Source organism: Stegodyphus dumicola, chromosome X1 (assembly GCF_044657685.1).
Source record: "Stegodyphus dumicola isolate Sdum_Otavi_A_Nest chromosome X1, ASM4465768v1".
NCBI classification, from domain to species: domain Eukaryota; kingdom Metazoa; phylum Arthropoda; class Arachnida; order Araneae; family Eresidae; genus Stegodyphus; species Stegodyphus dumicola.
The window spans coordinates 140,555,486-140,577,887 of record NC_140780.1 but is presented as its reverse complement, the minus strand read 5'-3'; positions in this window follow the sequence as shown (position 1 = coordinate 140,577,887).

The following is a 22,402-nucleotide window of genomic DNA, read 5'->3' as shown; positions in this document are numbered from 1 at the left end:
TCATTTCCTCCTTAATGGATTCCTGGCCCAATTTCATTTCTCCTTTAACGGATTCCTGGCCCAATTTCATTTCTCCTTTAACGGATTCCTGGCCCAACTTCATTTCTTCTTTAACGGACCTAATTTCTTCTTTAACAGAGTCTTTCATTTCTTCTTTAAATGTAGCAAAGGCTACCATGAATTTTTTTTAACTGTTCTTCCATCGCTCTTGTGATTGGCATTCAATACCCCACTCCTGACACCAAAAATTGTTGCGTGCGTACGGGTTCGTTATGAAATGAATGCACAAGTCCGATGAAAAATGAATAAAAATTTATCATTATTACAACAAAAATGCTTAAATTTTCTCAAATTATCATGCAGTATTACAATATCTCACAGTAGTTATCTTTTAACTACTCAAATGTACAATAGAACGTAATTCAAAATAGCTAAAGAACGCTAATCCGCGAATTCGCTATAATCAACAACAGCAGTTTTCTAAACAACAACAAACTAAGCAACTACTACAAACTGAGATGTTTCCCTCCTTTTATAAGATTTTAAAATCACGCGCTAGAATTTTCCAGTACTTTCTCGAAATCAAAAAGAGATATTTATTTATCTAATGCACGCGCTCTTGTATTTTCAATTTTCCGGCTTAGCTTTCTTTTAATATTCGTCACGCGCTGCACTGCGCGAGAAATAAAACCATTTAATTTATAATTGAACTAACATTAGCTTTTTAAATACCAAATTCGTAACACTGCCCCCTTCCCAAGGACTGCACTTCCCGGGCAGTACAATCCCTGGACAGGAAGCTAAACTTACAACTGTGGCATAAATGCATTAATAAGCATTACATTACAATAATAAACAACATGAACAATAAATGCAATACATAAAACAAATCAAATGCTATCAAATACTAAATGCAAATCAAATACTAAATACAAATCAAATCAAAGACACATTTAAAAACAAAATGGACCATGGTCTGATACTATTTACAATTATTTACATTACGTACTATGGCCATAGTAATAAGCTAACCTGTCGTAAGAGTTCGAAGACTCACGGATCCGAACCACGACGTCATTCGTGTTCAGCACTGTATATGGACCATCCGAAGGTGACTGTAATTTAGGACTCAGTCCTTTTCGTTGAATTGGGTTCCACAACCACACCTTGTCTCCTTTGATGGATCTCTGTCTAGTAGCTCTTGTGTCGCATCTGGTCTTCATTTTCTCCGTCGCCAAGTTGACTCGCTTTCTTGCAGAACGGTGCATCCCCTCAAACCGGGCCTGGGCATCTTGGATGTGTTCCTCAGGCGATGAAGGCGCATCCGTAGGGCGACTAAACAGGCGGTCGCAAGGCAGATGAAGGTCTCGACCGAAGAGCTTCTGGGATGGAGAATAGCTGGTAGTCTTGAGTTTCTTTTCGACCCTGGTATGATTTCGGCAGCTTCCCGAGCTCGATCTTTCGGACAAGGCGTCGACATTTCCAGGCGAGGATCCCTTTTGAGGATGGATAGTCATGCCATCAGATGCTGAAAGCAGCTTATTGTTTTTGAAATCTAAGGAAAAATTGTATTTCCTTAAAAAGTCCAATCCGAGTATGCATGGATCTGTAATATCCGCCACATATGCCGTGTGATGGTAGGCAGCACTTCCAAACGTGATGTTTACGTTTAACTTCCCAGTTATGTCGATCTTGTCACCAGACGCAGTCTGAAGGGTAACACAGGATGGCGTCCAAATAAGTTTATCTTTAAACTGTTCAGCTAAATCTTTCCTAATGATGGTAACATTAGCTCCTGTGTTAATGATCATATTGCAAGGAACTCCATCGATATTCCCATTGATGGACAGTCCGTTATTGTTGCCACTCACTGTAGAGATCTTAAGCGCTTTAAAACAGGGTTTATCATTATCTGGCAACCTCCGTTCCTTGATATAGTCATTAATTTGTTTCCTGCGTCGTTGCTCAGAAATTGTCTCAATTTTCGTATCCTGGGGTGTTCTGCAATTCTTTCGTACGTGGCCTTCAGCTCCACAGTTCCAGCACTTTGGTTTCTTGTCAGTCCTTTTCGTTCCCGTGGCATTTAATTGTCTGTTTAAATCGTATACCTTCCTTTCCGTGCTCTGGGGAGTTCTGCAGTTCCTTCGTAGGTGGCCTTCAACACCGCAGTTCCAGCACTTTAGGGTCGGTTTTGTTTCACCACTATTCCGTCTTAAAGCATTCACTGGTCTTGTCAACTCATCCGTTTCATTATCCGTGCCCTGGGGTGTTCTGCAATGCCGTCGTAGGTGACCTTCAGAACCACATCTCCAACATCTTACAGCCACTTTGTTCTCACTGCTACTCCGTATCAAAGCATCGACTTGTCTGGATAAATCATCTAAACGAGCCATCAATTGGTCCCCTGGGTCGTGGACTCGCACAGCTCTGACTGGGTAGCGATCCCTAAGAGTTGCTTGCTGGGCTGCCTCCAATTTCACGGCGTACAACAGAGCGCTTTTTACATCCTTTACATCTGCCATTCGCAGTGCTTTCTGTATTTCAGGGTCCCGGATGCCATCGATGAAATATTGCAGCGACAGAATTTCCCACGTTCCTCTCGGGCACTCCGTAAATGCGAGGTGGGACAGCCTTTCAACATCCGTGGCGAGTTCCTGGAGTGATTCGGTGGGCTTCTGTTGACGGGATTTTAATTGAAGCCTGCTGTAGTCCTTTAAACATTTCTCGCCAAAGCGCAGCTCCAATGCGCCGGATAGAGCTTCGAAGTCAAGTCTTTGGTTTTCTGGAAGTGTCTGCAGGATATCCGCTGCGTCTGCTCTTAGAGAAGCGGCGAGATGACAGGCCTTAGTTTGGGAATCCCATCCATTCGCATCCGAAACGATAGAAAATTGTGTTTTATACACTTGCCAGGATGTCTTCCCATCATATGTGGATAACTTCAGAGATGGACGAGCAGGCATCGATAAGAATTTAAAACCCTCAGAATTGCTTCCTTCTGTCGCTATGCTCTTCTTTAAAGTGTCAACTTCTTTTGAAACAGCAGCAGAAACCCTTTCCTCAATTTGTTGTTGGACGGCAGAAACTCTTTTTTCAATTTGCTGCTCTACCGCAGAAACTCTTTCTTGAATTTCTCCAACTTTGTCTTCAATTGTGTCCATTCTTCCTTCCATAGCTTGGAACTTGTTTTCTATTATGCAAGTAATTTCTCTCTTCAATTCCTCTTGACCTACTTTCATTTCCTCCTTAATGGATTCCTGGCCCAATTTCATTTCTCCTTTAACGGATTCCTGGCCCAATTTCATTTCTCCTTTAACGGATTCCTGGCCCAACTTCATTTCTTCTTTAACGGACCTAATTTCTTCTTTAACAGAGTCTTTCATTTCTTCTTTAAATGTAGCAAAGGCTACCATGAATTTTTTTTAACTGTTCTTCCATCGCTCTTGTGATTGGCATTCAATACCCCACTCCTGACACCAAAAATTGTTGCGTGCGTACGGGTTCGTTATGAAATGAATGCACAAGTCCGATGAAAAATGAATAAAAATTTATCATTATTACAACAAAAATGCTTAAATTTTCTCAAATTATCATGCAGTATTACAATATCTCACAGTAGTTATCTTTTAACTACTCAAATGTACAATAGAACGTAATTCAAAATAGCTAAAGAACGCTAATCCGCGAATTCGCTATAATCAACAACAGCAGTTTTCTAAACAACAACAAACTAAGCAACTACTACAAACTGAGATGTTTCCCTCCTTTTATAAGATTTTAAAATCACGCGCTAGAATTTTCCAGTACTTTCTCGAAATCAAAAAGAGATATTTATTTATTTAATGCACGCGCTCTTGTATTTTCAATTTTCCGGCTTAGCTTTCTTTTAATATTCGTCACGCGCTGCACTGCGCGAGAAATAAAACCATTTAATTTATAATTGAACTAACATTAGCTTTTTAAATACCAAATTCGTAACAATATTACAAACAGTAACACAAAAGATTATTTTTAATAATCGTTCGATGACCTGAAACGAGAGAAAGCTTTGGGGTTCATTTTAAACGTCACTGTCTTTGAACATCATTAATTCGGCAGTCTAGCTAACAATCTTTTTTATGTTTATACTAATTTAATACTTTGTCCGTCTGGTTCCTGTATCACAAGTTAATCAGAGATCACTAATAAATTACTTAACCTGTATAAAAAATATAGTTTAGAAGTTACTTAAAGGGCTTCCAATATAATTTACTATTTCACTTAATTAGTTGTACAAGATTTAGCATAAAAACTTTGTGTTTGCTAAAGGCGTAGTTGTGTCTAAGCGCAGAAATGAAACATATTCAAAAATATCCTTTTGCACACACACACACAGACCTAACACAAACACAAAAAATGCGTTATTTTTTTATTATTCATTCTTTGAATCTTTTTACTAACTATCCTAATTCATAAAGCCTTTTTGTGGCACATGTATTAGATACTATAGAATTATAGCAAAATGAATTCACTAATTAATGGATGAAGATTAAGAGAGAGTTAAGGTATCTGGTATCAAACAACGATTATTTTCGACTAAAAAACAAAAACGTACGCCAAAAACTTCACGACAAAAGTTTCGAAAAGAAAACGTAGCATAGAAAACAAAGAGAAAAATACCGCTATGCAACACATCGTAGCAGAAAAAAGCAAAAAATTTATTTATTGGTTTAAAAAAGGTTTTTATGCCGCATAACCTAGGTGTTTTGTTGATCAGGGTTTCAAAAAACGATATGAAATACAAACTCTGTTATAATTTTAAAAAACTATAGGTTTCAAGTAGATACACTTGAAGTGTCATTAGGTTATTTTGATGCTAGAGACGTGAAAAATGAGACTGCCCTCGACGGGACTCGAACCCTGACCTCTCGAAGACGCGCCGAGTGTGCTACCGTTACACCACGAAGGCATGCCGAAAGGAGGGAGAAAATACCTTATCCCTTTTAAAGTGAGACTGGAGATTAGGGGACTAATCTCTAAATCATGGTGCTGAAGAATCATGATCCATCAACTTTTAGTTCGGACGCCACTGTACAGTCATTAGGTTATTTTGATGCAAGAGACATGAGAAATGAGCAATGCCGTTGCCGAAACTCGAACCTGGACCTCTTGAATACGAGCTGAATGTGCTACCGTTACACCACGAAGGCATGTAGAAATGAAGGAGAAAATACCTTATGTACTTAAAAGATCGGTTAAATCAGTCTCTTGAGAGTGTACTTTTATTTTCAGATCTTCGTCCAATTCATCCATAAAAACGAAACAATCTATCAATAAATTGTAATGATATTTTCCTCATATACTCTACAAACTTTGATACATGAACTGAACTGGGAAATTTCAGATAAGCTGAAACATCAACTTTTTATAATTTTTTTAATTATTTTTTTATTTGTGCCTGATCAGAAAAAAAAAAAAAAAATATGAGTACAACATATTCTGCCTTAGCTCTAGAACGAATGTATGTTTTCCTTCTACCTCAACTCATTACACCAAGAACATATACGCATTTAATTATAAAAGTTTTAATAAAAGTATGTATCTACGAGTATATTGCTTCCTACAATGATGGCGAATTAAATTAGTTATAAATACGTTTTAATTGTTTTACTTATGCTTGTACGGTTCCGCGTTACTTATCGTGTTATCGTTGTACGGTTCCGCGTTACTATTAGCTCCTAGAATCGTACAGGCAGATAAACGATTTATTCTTCCCTTGCACTTTTTAAATAGAGTAACATCAATCCCAATGAAGGTTTGAAACAAATCATTTCTTTGACTCATTAATCTGACAATAACACAAAGCTCATAATAATAACTTGTAATAAAATCTCTGCTATTGCAAAAAAACGTAAAGCAAAAGCTATTGGCAGTTAAAAAAATAAGTAACTCGCGTTTATTAAGCTTTGGGTTAGACCTCAGTAGTTTTACGAAGCAATTATGGCTGATGGAGATGAAGCCGATTGAGCAATTTTTCAGTGGCAGAGAGAAGTATTGATAGTGATTAGTAGTGTAGAGAGAAGTAGTGATAGTGATAGTAGTGCAGAGAGAAGTAGTGATAGTGATTTAATAGTGTAGAGAGAAGTAGTGATAGTGATAGTAGTGCCCAGTCAGCAATGGCTGCAAAATTCTCTTTTTAACTCAAACTTCTGAGCTTAAATACATAAATTAATTTGTATTTTAGTTAGAGCTGACGAAAGTAGATGCGATAAATAAAAGATAACAGTGATAAAAGATAACTAAATAATAAGATAACAGGCTAATTAACATAAACGCCTAAGGACTTATCCTTTCCATCATCAATATACGTTTATTAACGAACTAAAAACTCTTTTTTTCCCGATCCTAGAAAAGGGTTGTTAAATGAAATCAGACAAAGGCTGTATTTGAAGAGTTAAATTTTAAATACGCGACTGTTTTCAGATTACGGAAATTAAAATTGCTTTTGATTGGGACTATTTATTGCATTTATATGATTCTTGATAAATTTAATATTTAATTGAAAGATAGGCGTCTTAACAAAGTAAAACGGGTAGAACATATATATATAGGGTTTTACAATACAAATTTATAGTATAGTGATAATATTAAAAATTTAAACTAAATATATTTCTGCAATTTTATCTTAAAGTCTACTAAATATTTTAATTCAGGTTGAGAGAGAAGTGAAATTTGTTAAATGTTTAAGGAAATCACCAAATGTGAGTTTCAAGGAAATTCACGTATTGGACATAACATTTTACTGTAGCGATTGTCCTGTATTTTCTAATTTAACCTTTGGGTAACTAATATCACTTGTGAAACCTTTAAAGAGTAGACTTTCCTTAGCAAAACATTCCTATCTTAGAAACTCTCAGCACTTTGGGAAATAAAATTTTTCATAAAATTACAATTTGTCGTCATGTCAATGAAGTTTTCTTTCTCTTTGCATATACCATTAATCGATGAGATTTAGAAATGACTCTTCAGAATCATTTCAGATTTAGCGAACTTCACTTTTAAAAGCGCGAAGATTCTATTAATCGTTCGATGACCTAAGATGAGAAATGATGACGGAGTTCAAAACCCTTTTGTGCAACTCTAAATTCACAGCCATTCAAATCGATTATTTTTCCGTTATCTGTATGATAATCCTTTTATATTCTTCATGATTGGAATTTAATACTTTACCTATCCACTTGCTAGATCACTAAAAGGCTAAGTACGGCAAACACTGTGCTCTTTAATGGCTCACTGAGTAATGAATGTCTCTCCATTAGTTGAAACTGGTAGCATTTAGCAAATGAAACGCTGTATTTAGTAAGGTCATTAACTTATTTCTACATTTTTATGCATTGAAAAGAAAAGGTATGTTATTATAGTTACCTTTGTACCGTCTGTCAGATAAATTTCATTTATTTATTTATTTATTTATTTATTTTTTAGTTCTTACTTTTGCTTGCAAAGCATTATACTAATTCTGATAATATTTATTTTATATTTTCTTCTTTTTTCTAGAATAACCATACGTATCATCACTTTTCAATTTTTATATGGATGGAATAAAAACTAAAAACAATGTTTTGAAAATTATATAAACCACTTAGCAAACAAAGACTACTAGAGTTCTCGTCTCATAGACAGCAGGGAGTTATGCAATATTTTATTGGATTTCGCACAAGATATCGTGGACTATGTTTCTCATTTTGTCTTTCTGGTAGGATCTGAAGCAAACCTACCTCTTAATTCAATATCATTAATCGTGGGCATCTAAGGCGAATCCTTTTTAAATGCACGTGCCACCAGGAAGAGTCAGAAGCAGCTCTTGCAAAGGATTGCATATCTGCTGACAAGAAAACTTAGTCATCAAGCTTCAAGGATATGTGAACTTGCAGGGAAAGCTGATAAATTTTTAGGCTCTTTAAGGGTAATAACGTGGAGAGATCTCTAACGGATATGCAGAAAAGTCTCCAGTATTTGTTTTTATTTTTCGAAATTTTACATGCTATATCTGTTTCTAATAAAGGAGAATACCCTTATATAGGTTTGAAACAATTTCAAGGATATAGCAAGAACTTACGCAAGTTACCAAATCTAACGCCTCACAAAAGGAAAATCGAAAAATGAATGTTAATGTCATCAATATAATTTGTACAGATTGGAATTCAGGCACCTAGAAACCAGCAATGATTGTTAATTATGCGTCTTTGGATACTAACTTTTTACAAAATGCGTTACTTTATTGATGGTGTGGTGTATTTAATTATGGCAAAGCACACTAGGGCTATCTACCTAAGAGGAGGGATGTCTTCGTGGAGGACTTTTTAAGGGGAACTGGCTCGTATACACGTTACACATGGGGAAAACCCCGAAAACGCCCATGCAGCCGGCCCGTTCGCAGGATTCGAACCTCGGACCGAACTACCAGTGTTCAGCGACTTTACCGCTCGGCCGCTGGTGGGCCGTTACATTATTGAAAAGCGAGTTTCTGTTAAATTTGATTAATTAATTCTATCATACAGATGAAACTCTCTCATGTTCAGTCTATGTAAAATAAAGTTTTAAACCTTTGAGTTTCAAATCTCTTGCGCACTTAGACAGGACATGATAAAGGTATATGGCAAGATAGATCTTCTAGAATTATTGGAAGATGCAAAATTTTAGGCTTCGCGTATGGAAGGAGTTATTAGCCATCTGTAATATAAAGGGTAGAATTGCATGAGATACAAAACTTTCCCCCCAGAGCTTATGATTACATTTTACTCGTCCAATCAGAACTATTGTGAGATAAATGTGAAAATCGTATTTGCAAACATGATATTAGGCGGTATGCCATGCCTTTTCCGTCAGTTTCGCAACTAATTTGCAAAACTATTTCCACCACTATTCATCGTTTCACAGGCACGCATAAAGCAACCAACGGCCTCCCTTTGACAGGCCTAGACATTTTAGGGGATTGTAGAGAATGCGGAAGTTCTGGCTTGTGATATGCCTTTGCCTTTCCTATAATAGATTTATTCTCATCAGATTAACAAAACTTTTGAGTTAACCTATCGATTTTCGTTTTGGTTATTCTTTGACTTCTCTTTGTTAAGGCATTAGATTTGGAAATTTCTCTAATTTTTTGTTGACATTCTTTTGGATACTTTAAACTAAACACGTTAGCAAGAGTATAAAGATTCAAAGTACAAAATACACTTTCAGTCAACGAGCAGAGATGAATTAACTAGTATCCTTTCATGAAACAGACAGTTTATAAAAGACTGTTTTTTAATCAAATGTCATTTGTGCACAAATATAATTGCTGAATCCTATCTAACTGAGATTACTTTATGGAGCCACCTAATGTCAAAACCTATTAAGTCAAGGTTTAATAAAAATTATTTTTAATAAGAATTTATCATCAAGACGAGAAAGCATTTAATTCATTTTTAAGTATATTGTATGTTAAAATGCTAAACGTTTCGTTCTCAGTCACCTGTTATTAATATATTTTATGTTTTAAGCACACACAGAATAACATTTTGCTTACTAATTTTGTTTAATGTTTCTCTCTTTCATTTCTTAAAACCGTAATTTCCTTTGCGTTATCAACAGCAGCAGATGTGTTGTAAAGATCTATATCCAGAATCAGGTTCTTTTTACATGTTGTAAAAGTATTTGATTTCGCAGAGGTGACTTTCATGTAACTTTCATTCAACTCTGCCTTCGTTTTCATAACATGATGTTAAAGCATGTTTTTTATATATGATAAATATATTTAACAGTTGGAAACGCACAGATTTCAGCTTGTAAATTCGAATTTGCGTAATCTAATTATTCTGAAATAACATCATAAAAATTGACAACTTCTAACCTCGTCATTCGATGCATCATCTTATTCTTGGTTTCGAAAAGCAAAATTCTGCTAAAAGAAACCGATGAGAAATTAGTGATCTGATAACACTTTCTAGCTTCCACAAATACGCACCATAGCCTTCAGAATGCATTATTTTCAGTTGATTGTAGGATTAGCGAAACATTTTTAATGAATGTTTTCGAAGCTGAACATTCGAAAATCTTATTTGCATCCATATTCACTGATTCGTACATAGAGTTAGTAAAACCATCATTTACTTTTATGACTCTGATTTGGATAAACAAAGTTTAATTTTTAGTACCTTAATATCTTATACTTTTAAAGAAAGAGACGGAGACATTCGCTAAGGAAACGATGAAAACAACAAAACTGGAAGAAAATACCATGGGCTGTAACATGATCTTTCATGATCTTTGAGATGCTTAAATGATAATGTATTAAAAAAGCGTTATCATTAAATTAAACAATCTATCTTTAAATCAAGGATAATTTGACATCGGTTTATATATTTCAAGCCAGCCCAATGAAAACAAGCTTTAAATCACGATTATCATTAAATTGATTATCGTTGCGTTAAATCGATTATCGCTATAGATATGAATATAGTGGAAGAGGAGGAACATAGTTTTAGCAATCTGCAGGGTTTATGTGTCGATATCATATAATATTAAATGCAACTTTCAGTGCTTTTAATATAATTTTAAAATATAACTTTCTGAATTTTATTACATAGAAACTGAAAAACATATTAGTTTTAGTGTATTTCTTATATGAAAGATTTTTATACTTAAAAAAAACCTGCGTCTGCGTTCCCTTTTACATTGATTAAAAATTATAACAGAAATGTTTACTTATGAATTAACAGAAAGTGCTTTTATAACGTCTACCACATATTTGAAAATTAATCTTATTAAGCAGAGTGATGTTTGATCTCAGATAAATTACCTTAGTGAGTTATGACTATATAAGGTATTTTTCTCCCTTTTTTCTGCATGTCTTCGTCGTGTAATTGGGCGCATACTTGACGTGTATTCAAGAGGTCCAGGCTTCGAGTAACGGTGAGGGCATTGCATATTTTTCACGTCTCCAGCATAAAAAAACCGTAATGACTCACATTGGCGCCCGAGTTAAAAGCGTATTGGATGATAATTTGCTAAGATTTTGCGACTAGGTGCCCTCATCACCAGTCGCTCTTTAAAAGGGGAAATATATAAGGTATTTTCTTCCTCCTGCCATCATGCCTTTGTGGTGTAACAGTAGCACAGTCGATGCGTATTCGAGAGGTCCAGGTTCGAGTCCCACGAGAGCACTGACTTCACTTCTCCTGCTTCAAAGTGATAGTGATTTGACGACTCTACAAGTGGCGCCCGAACTAAAAGAACCGAACTTGTGGACGATAATTCTTCAACACTAGGATTTGGCGATCGGGTCCCCTAATCCTCACTCGCCTTTTAAAAAGGAGAGTATATAAAGTATTTTCTTCTTTACCTACGCATGCCTTCGTTGTGTACTTGGAAGCATGGAAGCATACTCGTCGCGTATTCGACAGTTTTAGGTTTCGAGTCCCGACGAGAATATTGCACCTTTTTCACACTCCTCTTAAAAAAAAAAATTAAATAGTCCACTCCAATTTGATCTAATAACAAAGTTTAGCCAGAGTGATCACAGATGCATCGGAATATTTCAACTAGATTGATTTCTTGTCAGCGTCAAGAAAGTCTGAAATTCTTTCAGTACCCTTTTATGAAAGAAAACTTCACGTTCAAAAAACATTTAAGAAAGTTTATTTCCAACATGTTATTTTTACTGTGTAGAGACATTAAGTTATTTCGAAGCAGGAGATGTGAAAAATGAGCAATGCCCTCGCCGGGACTCGAACAACAGACCTCTTGAATTCGAGTCGAGCGTGCTAACCACTACACCACGAAAGCATTCTAAGAAGGCAGAAGAAATACCTTATATATTTTTCCTTTTAAGGGGCGACAAGAGTTTTTTAGGTGCAAGGTTCTTTTAGTTCAGGCGCCATTGTAGAGACGTTAGGTATTTTTGAAGCTGAAGAGATGAAAAATGAGCAATGCTTTCGCCGGGACTCGATTCCCGGACCTCTCGGCGGGTCACGGACCCAAGAAGGCGGGAGAAATACCTTATAACTGTACTAACAGAATGTTACTTACATACGAAATATCGCAAGCAACTAATTTAAGACATTCTTTTTGAACGAGATAAAAATATCCTACAGCTTGTTTAGTTTTATTTATATAATTAATTTCTTTAACTGTGTCAGAATTCAGTTTATATTCAGTGTTTATAATTTAATTACTTCAACAAGAATAAATATATTTTAAGATGGTTTACGTTATTAATGTGTTGGCTGGGATAAAGAGGCTGTGACTATTTTATATACCTTTCAAAACATATTTAGAATTACGATAGACAATAATTTCAAATAAGAGATTTCAAATATTTTTATAATTAATAGCATTAATAGTATATCTTAAAGGAAAAGAGAAAGAAAAATAAAGAAGGCAGGCAGACAGCTTTGAAAGGGTTGATCATGCTTTCTTTTGTAATTATTTCCTTTCTAACAAGATTTTCTGAAAAGAAAGGAGAAATGAAAGTGAAAAATTATTAAGAAACCAACAGGATTTATTTTATTTAATTAAAATTTTTAAGGCCCACCAGCGGCCGAGCGGTAAAGTCGCTGAACACTGGTAGTTCGGTCCGAGGTTCGAATCCCGCGAACGGGCTGGCTGCATGGGTGTTTTCGTGGTTTTCCCCATGTGTAACGTGTATACGAGCCAGTTTCCCTTAGAAAGTCCTCCAAGAAAGGCATCCCTCCTCTTAGGCAGACAGCCCTCGAGGCTTTGCCATAATCACACACACACACACACATAAAATTTTTAACGGTCCTTTAGTTTCGACAGTGCATGTTAATTCCCGTTGAAAATGAGGGATATATGCTCTCGAAAAATTAATAACTGAAACAGGGTTTTTATGAATATAACAGTGAATTTGATTAATAAGCTGAAATAAAGGAGAATTCATTATGTGAACAGAAGAAGCACATATGATCAATTTCGGTATTAACATACTAGAAAAAGGTTATGCTGGCTATATTATTGATATTACCTTTGGTGGAAGCATATTAATAACAATCGAATGAAGATTTTTAAAAGCTTTATCAACCAAAAAAGGTTGAATTTACAGAAGTAAGAAAACCTCTGTCAGTCGCAAACAGCTTTCTAATAATTGAATCCATGAATGATAGAATATTGTGAAAAATAAATTTGATAGCAGGAAAAAGTGTTTCCTGTTTAGCAAAAGATGAAATCCGTTATAGATACAAGGTAAACTGGAAAAGATTTCCAACAAATTATAATTATGAAACTGAAATTATTTCGTGTTCTTAAATTAATAAAATCGCTAGAGAGCTTCGATATTTAGTTTCAAGAATTAACTGAATGTTGGGATATATATGTACTTATTACATTTAATAGCATACATACATACATACCTGCACTTATATGCGAATATACTAGCAATTTATGTGTACCTACAGCAAAAAGAACGGATGATAAAAAATGTTATGAAAGTATAGGAAACTTTAATTAGTCATTTAAATTTTGATATAAAGAAATTTTTCTCTTACGGATGCATAAAAACCTAAGAGGATCGCGCTTTTACAAATTTGCCTTTCTGACATAAATTAAGCAACGCATCAGTGAAAAATATTAAAGAAGTGAATTAAATATTGAATTTGAAGAAGTGAATTAAAGTCTTAAATGCCAACATTTGCCACAGACATTTTTGCATGAAGCTATTTACCACAGTAAGTACAAGTGTTCTTATTTATCAAATTAAATAAAATATCTGCATCTTCATTCAGTTGATTTTGAGAAGAAAATGTGTTTTCATTTAAAATTAAACATAGTTTTTTTTTAATAGAGTATATGCGCGAGATCTAATCCTAAACGTTAAATTCTTAGTTCTGTTGCCAACTAGGTAACATATTTATGCCAAGGATAGTACATAACGGTATTGCTCATTAAAATGGGGAAGTACTTAAGTATTCCTCAAACTTGTAGTCACTCAATAACTCGCCTAAGCTACTTAAAACTAATATCTCATTTTTTAGTACTTTTCTTTATAGCAGTGTGATATTTGTGCTCCTAGAAAGAATGATGAGCCTGAGAAAATTTAGACCTTTTGAGTACACACGAACTTAAATATTTACCTGGTTATTGCAGCTCCAAAGTAAAGGTTTCAAATTTGAAATAGAAATAGAGTTCTGAATAACATTTCTAAGATTTGCTGAGGACAGAAACTAAATATTTTTGAAAATAAATTCCTTCATCTCTTGCCTGGTATGCTATTGTTTTGAAATTTATCAAGGGTGGATCAGTTTGAGTATTAATGATAATTCCATTTCAGTATTACTGAAATATAAGTATCTCACAGTGACATCAGAAACTAATCAGCCTATGACTCAAGAAAGGAAATTCTGAAATTCGTTTAATTTCTTGTTAGCAATGATTATTCACTGAAGAATTTTAACAGAACAGCGAAACACTTAATTTAAAAATCAATACTGAACGTTGCATGCTTTATATTAGATTAAATGGAAATAAGCGCTGAGGCCTAAAACTTAAGAGGTTATTGGAATATGGCAAAGCACACCAGGGTTCTCTGCCTAGTGGTAAGAATGCCTTTAGGGTTGATTAAAGAAACTGTCTCGTATTCACTTTACATATAAGACCATAAGACATTATAAAGATGCTGCCTCCCAACCAGGATAGTAGTTAGCGACTCTGACTACGTACCGAAGGCCCCGGGTTCGAATAACAAAGAAGACGTGGATGTTTGTAAATGTAAAGTGTCTGTGCGGCAAGGAGGCAATTTAAATATGCCACAAGCCGAAAGTCCTCTTGAAAGGTTGTAGCTAGGAGAAGGGGGGTGGGAGAACCTTGGATCGTTCCCCCTCCCGGGGTTTCTCCATCAAAATTTGGGGCGAAACTGAGCAGTCTCCTGCGTGGTTCTCAAGGCACTTTCCAACGACAGGCGCAATCTTGCATTCCTTGCCACAATGAATTACGTGGGCTTGTTCTGATGTTACTGTCAAACAAGTGAGATAAGTCACAACAACATAACACATGCTAAAAATATATTTAACATACACTAAACATCTTTTCAAAATACTCGCACATAAAAAAACACGGATGGAAAGAGAAGAACAAGAACTCATTATGTTAGTACTTGAATGAGAGTGTATTTTAAAAAGGATCATTCAAATCTCAATACAATTCTTGATAAACAAAGTTGTTTTCCTTCCTAATCTTGGAGTGTGTCTAAAAGCAAGATACTTTGAGCGTATAAATCTGAATTCATCTTGAAACAATACAACTTTACAGCAATCAGTAATGTGCTTCATGAAGCTAGTAAGATAAACGATGTTCACAAAGCACAAAATTTTAAAGTAGAGAGCAAAAGCTGTAGAGTACTTTCGTTCATTCTGCATCATGTAATTCAGTTATTTATAGATCTCGACAGCAGAGATCTGCTCTAGTGATTTGTCTTTCCAACTCACCAAATCAATGGATAAACCACAGTGTCGCTCGAAAGGAAAGCAGATTCGAGAGATTGAGGACTTCTTCAATTCTAACAAAGAAAGAAGAAACTTACTCGAGATTTCTTATCTAAACAAGATACGAAAAAGGAGAAAAAGAATTGAGAAGGATCATAAGGACTCAGCAGCAAATATAAGCAATGAAAGTGAAAATGTCGCATTTGGTTAGGGGATTGACAACAGGTTCTGGAAACAAATCTTATATTTCCTGAATCGATAAAATTTTTCTTATTGTGAGGAGTCTCACAAAACTAATCCATGTTTTATCTTAAAAAATGGTGAAAAAGTTCAACATATACTTAAATTAGAATTATATAAAATAATATTAAAACCAAATATTCGGCAACTATGCCGGAAATATGCTAGTTTTTATTTTTAAAATATGTTTCAAGCCACTGATTTCACTTTTTCATTTTTTCACAAACTTTCGTATATTTCACATATACCGTTCAAATACTGTGATCTTAAATATATAAGTAATGGAGTGAGCGAAAATTATAAGCAAGACTTTAAAAATAATATGTGTTAATCAGGGAACGAAAAATCAATACGATATCAAATACATTTCAAGAAATATTTGTTTACAGTTAATTACCCCCTTCGAAACACTCCGGTTCTATCATACATGTACCACATCCTATTTTAGCACATAGTTAAGCAAAATAAACATATTTTCTACACGTTAAAGAAAATGTCACTTACGTTAGGATGATCATTTTATTAAAATAAGTTAGGCAAGTATAGAAAAGCGAGCGTTTGGAAATTATAAATAAAAATAAATGGAAAAAATAACTCTGATTGGTGTATAGGTATTAAAATATATCTGCCTTGTAAAACCTAGGGTATGCTAAAATGTATCGCTTTCGTAAACACAGCATTTGTGGCTCTCTTAAATGGGGTGAATTGGCTAATATGCTGTTTGGGATGAGCATAATCGGACAAAATTTTATAAATTCCATTTACAATTAGCTCATTAAAAGCTTAAAATAAGTTTTGTGGAAACATCTGAGATTATCTCAGACAGTCGGGCTTCACGATCTCTTTGAAAAGTAAGAAAGCTTTCCTCTTTTCGTATTTGGTAGGCTTTTGAATTCTGAGGTATACTCGTTTAAGAACATAATTTTTAAAGTAACAAATACCTTTCTGCTGCGTAGACATGTGATGCAACGATTAACACATCTGACGTTAGACTCTTTCTTTCGATAGTTGCTCGTTTCAAGCTTCAGTACATGTTTATGCATGTTTACTGCAACCATTTGCAATGTATACATTAGCGTGACCTATTTTTGCAGGAAGAATATTTCTAAATGATACAATGTTAATGTCCAAGTATGACTGAATAAATCTTCACGCTTATGTTCTCACTGATATTTAAAATAACTGCTTTTACAGCCGTTACTTATTTTCGTTCAAAACTAAACTTAAAAGTGCTTGACTTTAGTATTAAACCTAGAGGAGAAGACAGCCAAAAAGTTGTTATGCTAGTGAAGCGCAAACAGAATTCTGAAGAACTTATCAGGAGAACACTTATCATTTAGTTGGAGGTTTTTGCCATTTTGCATTCTAGTTTCTTCACTCATCAACGGCAACTAGCCTATCATGACTCACTGCTGCTTGTCGAAGGCTACTTGCTTACCAAATGCCTGTCGTCTATTGGTCGTCTACTTGCTGTTAGTCATCCTGCAGCAACCAAATAGTCAAATACAGAATGTATATCTTGGCTTTCACCACTGCATAGAGAAACTGTTATCATGCAAACTTATATTGATAAATATTAATTCGTCAAGTATTTGACACGACAGTGAACGAGACAATTGGCTACATGCCTGAAATAAGTATAGTTTGGGACTGCATATTATAGGAGGAAATGGCGAATATTATATTAACCTTGAAACTTCATTTATTCATTTCAAACATGAGTTATGTGTCCGAGCTTAAATCAGTAACCAAGAAAGCACTAAACATGCAGTTACAAATGAATGTTTCAGCATGAGCGAATGTGTCCAAAATTGCCCTTAAATTGGCGAGGTGTGATTTTAATAGAGCATTTTCTCTATCAACTGCAAGAAAATGGGGAAACGACTGCTCACAGCAGGAAATATCCATAGCAGGAAACGCATCTGGGAAGGACTTTATAGTAGCGCAGACGCAGTAGCAACATTAATGATTACAAAGGCGCATGATTATAGCCCACAAATTAAAAATTAAATAAGCACGGTTTGCAATTTTGTGTGCTATTCATTCAGTTCAAAAAATCCCAGTGATAGTGCAATACTATTAAGCTTTATTCTGTCAGTTAAAGCCCGCAGATAAAACAATAAGTCTGACTGGCATTATTAGTTAGTTAAATTGAAGTTAGTTTAGTTTGAAAATTTCAGTGATACTGCTAACACTATTCTGAAGATTTACTATTTAGCACTTATTCTTTCAAATTTTTCCATTTATACCTTCCTTGTTATTACGTACGCTCTTTCCAAATCACATAAATTAACAACTGAAACTAAGCTAAGAAGACAGTGAGAACAGAATTGCTTCTCTAAGAGTTTGTAGCAGTTTTTCTGCGCAAATCACAGACGAATTTTGGTACTTTTCGTTTAAGTGTAGCTATTTTGACACCAGATGTAAATACTGGCGCTAACTGAAAATAGGAATGGAACCCAAAAATATATACAGATTTATTAAAATGATGACTAATTTACTAAAATGTATATTGAAACGTGAAGTGAAATACAGAAACCTGGATATAAGAAGTGAATTATTCCAATCGATAGCTGTACACTGTTTAATCCTTAGTTGCAAATGACGAAATTATACGTGTATGGCAGAATTCTTCCAACCGAGGTAGATAAACCGCATAATAAAGTGCTGCACGAGCATTCGAACCGTAGTAGTAAAATGCAGTTTCATTTTGTGATTTTACAAATGAAGAGTTTCAGCTTGGAAGATACCTTTGTCTTGGAAAATTTAATCAACACTGTTAGTCATTTCGCATTTTCTAAACCCATTTGCTAAAGTCATACAAATTCTTACATACTCACAAAAAAAAATGTTCAGTGCTTCAACCAAAGAAAGCAATCGAAAATTATCGGAAGGAAAATTGCTAGATCGATATTCATTCTTTCCCCTTATTCGCATAGCTGCTCATGATATGAAGTAAGCAGATAATCACATCTGGAGTCTCGCCAAGCAATTTTATACTTAAAATACTAAAATGTTTAACGAAATTTATACATGAGTTTCTGGGATACGCTACTAATCACCCTAGAAGAATTATGCTTGTATTATTACGTTAACCTAAATTTAAGCACTTTAGGTCAAGCTTGTGAAAGTGAGCGCCAAGAAGTAGTGTCCTGTAAGTCAAGTTTCCTTTGTTTAAACAACACTATGTCTGTCTGTCTGTCTACAAATTACATTTTTATCTACTTATTTTTAGCTTTGCAAAACATAGGTTGATATTTACTCATATAACTTACTTTTTATTTAAGATTTTTCGCATTGCCTGAACCGGAAACTAGCTGAAAGCAAATTAAGGCCGATGAAATTAGTAATGAGAAAACAGCTATGGTCTTATAAATCGCCAAGTCTCAATAAAAATTCCTTTGTCAGTAGCAGCGAAGAATAACATTTTACAATATTATTTTTTGATATTTGTCTGCTGCTGCTGATGAAAATCGTTTGAGAATTTTATAAAAATGTATGAATTTCTTCAAGATTAAGCTTGCTTGAAAGTTTTTCCTTCTGATAACGTAAATGATTTACTTTATTGCTATTTAATCTATGGATTTTCTTTAACTTAATGTCCATTTTCATCTAATACACTTAAGTGGCACATTTATGCTCTCCATCTTGTTGAACTGAAGCTACGCTTCAGCTGTGTTGGCTCATTTCAGTTAGCTTTGTTTACACTCGCTTTCAGTGCTAAAATGTGTTTTATGATTCGTTCATTATCTGTAGCTACACTATTTTGTAAAAGAAGAATACTAGCTTCAAAATAATCGTGTCTTCTCCTCTTTCATAGATATCAAGCCTCTTACTCCTGTTTTTGATATGGCATTAAAGTTTCTCAAATTCAAAAAGCAGAGAAGGAAATTGAAATAAAATTTAATTTTAGGTTTTTAATCATATTGATATTGATAAATTATCATCATGTCAATATTTTATAAAAACGAATAGCACATGCACCTCATTTATTCTATTGTATATTAATATGCATTCGGTACATCAATGTAAGTTTGATCTACATTTACATATATATATATACGTTAATGTAAATTATATATATTGTATACATGCTTTTCTATCCAAGCCCTCACCTTATCTTAAAAACCTCACCAAGCCCTTCAAAATGCTGGCATCTTCAACGGCTGCCTAATTAGCATATGTTCGGCCAGTCAATCAGGATTGGCTGTAACATGCGATACTTGCATGTTACATTCGTGAATCTGCATCCGCAGCAATTTTCAGCCAGTCAAATTTAATTAAACTTTCAAAATTTGAAATCTACATTGGAAGCCAGTGTATATGACTACATTTGGTTTTTTGTGACAATCACCCCGAAATTGTAGGGAAGTGGTTAAAAAAATGAGCGAGATAAATTCTTTACAAGAGCATAGGAGTGAAATGATAAACGAAATTCAGAAAGAATAATTGATTCGCTTTTCTTTTTAATTATCAGCACTTGTTAACCTTCTTTCAGTAACTCTTCATTGTGTCTTAAATCGTTAAAAGGAAAGAAAACTATAAAATTCGTATTTCCTGACACTTAAATCGAATAAATCATTAATCTTTATGTAGCACCAAACAAGGTACAGAGATTGCAGAAATTTTTCTTTATTTTACTGTTTTCGTACTTATATTAAGAGTCTGAAACTAAATAAATAATATAAGGTACTTATTTGTAAATTCCTTCTGCGTAATTGGCCTCAAGTATATGTATTTATGTGCACTTGTTTATTATTCTGCTTCCGTTTTAATTCATGTATTTCGCACCACACTGTGCTCATTATTAACCACTTACGGGTATTCTTTATACATCCCCTGTATTACACTAACGTTTTTCTCTTAAGCTTAGTAACTATGTATTTGCAACAAATTATATTAATCTGCATACCATCATATTCAAAGCCGATAACTAATAAGTAAAACTATAAACTGAAGTTTAATAATGTTTTGAATAATGGGAGCATGTGCATTCGTACTTCTCCGTCTCCAAAATTTTTACCGCCTGCATTTTCTAGTATTTTGCCTCCTGAGAGTGTTCTTTGTTTCTCTATCCCTTCAGCTCAACTGGGATTAGTTCGTCTTCTTGTATTGAGTAGTTCCTCGGCATATAATGCAAGGACATTCCACATTAGCCATAACTAAATCCCGTATTTTTTTCTTTGGATCTGATGAAAAATATTTTCTAAACATGCATTTATTAAGAAACCAGACATGTCAAACGTCTATGGTGATATTTTTACAAGGACTGAGCATTTTTTGTAACTATACAATAAACCCTAAAAATGATCTTTTTAACAGTTAACTTGTTCAGACATTAGAAATGATTCAAAGTCCCACTAATGCAAAAAGATGAATGGAGTTCCTGCGTATATCTGATCATATTCTGACCCATTCCGGTAAAATGTAGTGTTTGATAAGAAACAAAAGGCTTCTTTAAGCCATATACATTTAATCTTTCTTTTAAGCACTGCAAGGAATATTAAAGTTGAATAAATGCTTGAGTGAGTTTTAAGGTAGAGAATTACGGATACGGGTAGATTAGATGGTTATGCTAGATCAGTGTGGTCCAACCTTTAGTTGTCCGAGGGCCAACAAACGTTAGTATAAGAGAGTGAGGGCCAGAGACATGAAAGAAAGAAAATGATTTACATATAAATCACTAAATTAATATATCACTTTATTTTGCAGTTTAGAAATCAATGTAATGATTGTCATTGCTTTTTTTTTATACAAGTTTATCAGTGTTCATTGTAATTTCAGCAAGTCAAAGTCTCAGGCTCGATTCCAGTGAAGCACTTTCAATGCAATTTCTCCTTTTTGATTTAATTTGGTTGAGAGTAGAACATTTTCCAGAAATGTTTAGTGACATCAGACATTTTAGTCTCATAGAATGGATCTGCCCACAAATTTCCATTTGAAGGTCGCAAGGCACTTCACTTACTTCAATCTCCATGGGGTTCTTTAACAACGGAAGTTTTGTCCTGGAACTCTTTCTTGTTATCAGTAATTATTTCATGAAACATATTAAAATTTTTGTCATTTTCTTCTTTCAGCTGCTGACAAAATGGGAAGTGTGCCGTATTATTTGCCTTCAATGCAATTTGCATTACATTATGTTTTTTGCGAAAGCCTTCAATATGACCATAAAGCTGGTTATATTTTGTTTTCTGCCTTATAGTTTCAAGTTTAAAGCATTTAAATGGGTTGTTAAATCTGTTAGAAAAGCAAGATTATATAAAAACTAATTTCTTATAATTTTTCTTGATACTTATGCCCAATGTTTTCCTTTTTGAGGAAAGCAAGAATATCATTCCTCAACCCAAAAAACTGTTGCAGACAATTTCCAGCACTTAGCCAGCGCACTTTACAGTACAATGAAATGTAATCATACTCAGCCTCCAAATTGTCCACAAATACAATATATGCTCTGCGTCTCTGGGCTTTGCCTCCCCTTATTAAATTTACAATATTTACAACAATTTTCGTTATCTGAGCCTTATAATTTTTTAAATACAATTATTTATATTTGTTATTTATTATTTAAAGTAGCAAGAAGGGTCTTTTGCATTTCCAAATACTTAACTAACATTTTTTTTCCAGTAAAGAAGGGCAAGTGCCAACAAAAAGAATACGAGAGCCGCATGCCCACGCTGTGCTGGGTTATTAATGTATTAGCCATATTT